Below are 4,359 nucleotides of genomic sequence, written 5' to 3'. Positions count from 1 at the left end.
TTGAAATACTGCTTCTGTTCAAATGAAGGGAAATCTAGCCCAAATCTGCTCAAAAGCTCGTCTCTCTATTAGAGAAAGCTGTTTCATTCAATATTCAGTGCAAATCTTGCCAAACTGAAGGATGCTTATGCCTTATGAAATACAATGTTTTTGCAATGCTGTAAGACTGTTTTTAATGTGTTAGAAGTTATATGCACAAAATCTTATGATTGAGCTTCAATGCTCAAGATTATCAGTTTACAGGTTTCTGAGAGCAGTAATGTTGAAATACTGCTTCTGTTCAAATGAAGTGAAATCTAGCCCAAATCTGCCCAAAAGCTTTTCTCTCTATTAGAGAAAGCTGTGTCATTCAATATTCAGTGCAAATCTTGCCAAACTGAAGGATGCTTATGCCTTATGAAATACAATGTTTTTTGCAATACTGTAAGACTGTTTTTAATGTGTTAGAAGTTATATGCACAAAAACAGGTTTCTGAGAGCAGTAATGTTGAAATACTGCTTCTGTTCAAATGAAGTGAAATCTAGCCCAAATCTGCTCAAAAGCTTTTCTCTCTATTAGAGAAAGCTGTTTCATTCAATATTCAGTGCAAATCTTGCCAAACTGAAGGATGCTTATGCCTTATGAAATACAATATTTTTGCAATGCTGTAAGACTGTTTTTAATGTGTTAGAAGTTATATGCACAAAAACAGGTTTCTGAGAGCAGTAATGTTGAAATACTGCTTCTGTTCAAATGAAGTGAAATCTAGCCGAAATCTGCTCAAAAGCTTTTCTCTCTATTACAGAAAGCTGTTTTATTCAATATTCAGTGCAAATCTTGCCAAACTGAAGGATGCTTATGCCTTATGAAATACAATGTTTTTTGCAATGCTGTAAGACTGTTTTTAATGTGTTAGAAGTTATATGCACAAAAACAGGTTTCTGAGAGCAGTAATGTTGAAATACTGCTTCTGTTCAAATGAAGTGAAAACTAGCCGAAATCTGCTCAAAAGCTTTTCTCTCTATTAGAGAAAGCTGTTTCATTCAATATTCAGTGCAAATCTTGCCAAACTGAAGGATGCTTATGCCTTATGAAATACAATGTTTTTGCAATGCTGTAAGACTGTTTTTAATGTGTTAGAAGTTATATGCACAAAAACAGGTTTCTGAGAGCAGTAATGTTGAAATAATGCTTCTGTTCAAATGAAGTGAAATCTAGCCCAAATCTGCTCAAAAGCTTGTCTGTCTATCAAAGAAAGCTGTTTCATTCAATATTCAGTGCAAATCTTGCCAAACTGAAGGATGCTTATGCCTTATGAAATACAATGTTTTTGCCATGCTGTAAGACTGTTTTTAATGTGTTAGAAGTTATATGCACAAAAACAGGTTTCTGAGAGCAGTAATGTTGAAATACTGCTTCTGTTCAAATTAAGTGAAATCTAGCCCAAATCTGCTCAAAAGCTTTTCTCTCTATTAGAGAAAGCTGTTTCATTCAATATTCAGTGCAAATCTTGCCAAACTGAAGGATGCTTATGGCTTATGAAACACAATGTTTTTGCAATGCTGTAAGACTGTTTTTAATGTGTTAGAAGTTATATGCACAAAAACAGGTTTCTGAGAGCAGTAATGTTGAAATACTGCTTCTGTTCAAATGAAGTGAAATCTAGCCCAAATCTGCTCAAAAGCTTTTCTCTCTATCAGAGAAAGCTGTTTCATTCAATATTCAGTGCAAATCTTGCCAAACTGAAGGATGCTTATGCCTTATGAAACACAATGTTTTTGCAATGCTGTAAGACTGTTTTTAATGTGTTAGAAGTTATATGCACAAAAACAGGTTTCTGAGAGCAGTAATGTTGAAATACTGCTTCTGTTCAAATGAAGTGAAATCTAGCCCAAATCTGCTCAAAAGCTCGTCTCTCTATAAGAGAAAGCTGTTTCATTCAATATTCAGTGCAAATCTTGCCAAACTGAAGGATGCTTATGCCTTATGAAACACAATGTTTTTGCAATGCTGTAAGACTGTTTTTAATGTGTTAGAAGTTATATGCACAAAAACAGGTTTCTGAGAGGAGGAGGAGTTGCTTCAATTTATAACAACGTTTTCAGGATTTCTCAGAGGGCAGGCTTCAAGTATAACTCGTTTGAAGTAATGGTGCTTCATATAACACTATCCAGAGAAACCAATGTTAATGATAAATCCCCTGTTATGTTTGTACTGGCTACTGTATACAGGCCACCAGGGCACCATACAGACTTTATTAAAGAGTTTGGTGCTTTTACATCCGAGTTAGTTTTGGCTGCAGATAAAGTCTTAATAGTTGGTGATTTTAATATCCATGTCGATAATGAAAAAGATGCATTGGGATCAGCATTTATAGACATTCTGAACTCTATTGGTGTTAGACAACATGTTTCAGGACCTACTCATTGTCGAAATCATACTCTAGATTTAATACTGTCACATGGAATTGATGTTGATAGTGTTGAAATTATTCAGCCAAGTGATGATATCTCAGATCATTATTTAGTTCTGTGTAAACTTCATGTAGCCAAAATTGTAAATTCTACTTCTTGTTACAAGTATTGAAGAACCATCACTTCTACCACAAAAGACTGCTTTTTAAGTTATCTTCCTGATGTATCCGAATTCCTTAGCATATCCAAAACCTCAGAACAACTTGATGATGTAACAGAAACTATGGACTCTCTCTTTTCTAGCACTTTAAATACAGTTGCTCCTTTACGCTTAAGGAAGGTTAAGGAAAACAGTTTGACACCATGGTATAATGAGCATACTCGCACCCTAAAGAGAGCAGCCCGAAAAATGGAGCGCAGCTGGAGGAAAACAAAACTAGAGGTATTTCGTATTGCTTGGCGGGAAAGTAGCATATCCTATAGAAAAGCATTAAAAACTGCTAGATCTGATTACTTTTCTTCTCTTTTAGAAGAAAACAAACATAACCCCAGGTATTTATTCAATACAGTGGCTAAATTAACGAAAAATAAAGCCTCAACAAGTGTTGACATTTCCCAACACCATAACAGTAATGACTTTATGAACTACTTTACTTCTAAAATCGATACTATTAGAGATAAAATTTCAACCATTCAGCCGTCAGCTACAGTATCACATCAGACAGTGCACTATAGACCCCCTGAGGAACAGTTCCACTCATTCTCTACTATAGGAGAGGAAGAATTGTATAAACTTGTTAAATCATCTAAACCAACAACATGTATGTTAGACCCTATACCATCTAAGCTCCTAAAAGAGGTGCTTCCAGAAGTCATAGGTCCTCTTCTGACTATTATTAATTCCTCATTGTCATTAGGATATGTCCCCAAAACCTTCAAACTGGCTGTTATTAAGCCTCTCATAAAAAAGCCACAACTTGACCCCAGAGAACTTGTTAATTATAGACCAATCTCGAATCTCCCTTTTCTGTCCAAGATACTAGAAAAGGTGGTATCCTCACAATTATATTCCTTCTTAGAGAATAATGGTATATGTGAGAATTTCCAGTCAGGATTTAGACCGTATCATAGTACTGAGACTGCTCTTCTTAGAGTTACAAATGATCTGCTCTTATCATCTGATCGTGGGTGTATCTCTCTCTTAGTTTTATTGGATCTTAGTGTTGCGTTTGACACAATTGACCACAACATTCTTTTGCATAGACTTGAACACTTTGTTGGCATCAGTGGAAGTGCATTAGCATGGTTTAAATCGTACTTATATGACCGCCATCAGTTCGTAGCAGTGAATGAAGATGTATCATATCGATCACAAGTGCAGTATGGAGTACCTCAAGGCTCAGTACTAGGGCCGCTACTCTTCACGCTTTATATGTTACCCTTGGGAGATATCATCAGGAAACATGGTGTTAGTTTTCACTGTTATGCTGATGATACGCAGCTCTATATTTCCTCGCAGCCTGGTGAAACACACCAATTTGAAAAACTAATGGAATGCATAGTCGATATAAAAAATTGGATGACGAGTAATTTCTTACTGCTAAATTCAGAAAAAACAGAGGTGTTAATCATAGGGCCTAAAAACTCTGCTTATAATAAACTAGAACACTGTCTAAGACTTGATGGTTGCTCTGTCAATTCTTCGTCATCAGTTAGGAACCTAGGTGTGCTACTTGATCGCAATCTTTCCTTAGAAAGCCACATTTCTAGCATTTGTAAAACTGCATTTTTCCATCTCAAAAATATATCTAAATTACGGCCTATGCTCTCAATGTCAAATGCAGAAATGTTAATCCATGCATTTATGACTTCAAGGTTAGACTATTGTAATGCTTTATTGGGTGGTTGTTCTGCACGCTTGGTAAACAAACTACAGCTAGTCCAAAATGCAGCAGCAAGAGTTCT

Source organism: Carassius gibelio, chromosome B25, assembly GCF_023724105.1.
Source record: "Carassius gibelio isolate Cgi1373 ecotype wild population from Czech Republic chromosome B25, carGib1.2-hapl.c, whole genome shotgun sequence".
Lineage (NCBI taxonomy): Eukaryota > Metazoa > Chordata > Actinopteri > Cypriniformes > Cyprinidae > Carassius > Carassius gibelio.
The sequence above is the reverse complement of the archived record's forward strand: the minus strand, read 5'-3'. Positions refer to the sequence as shown.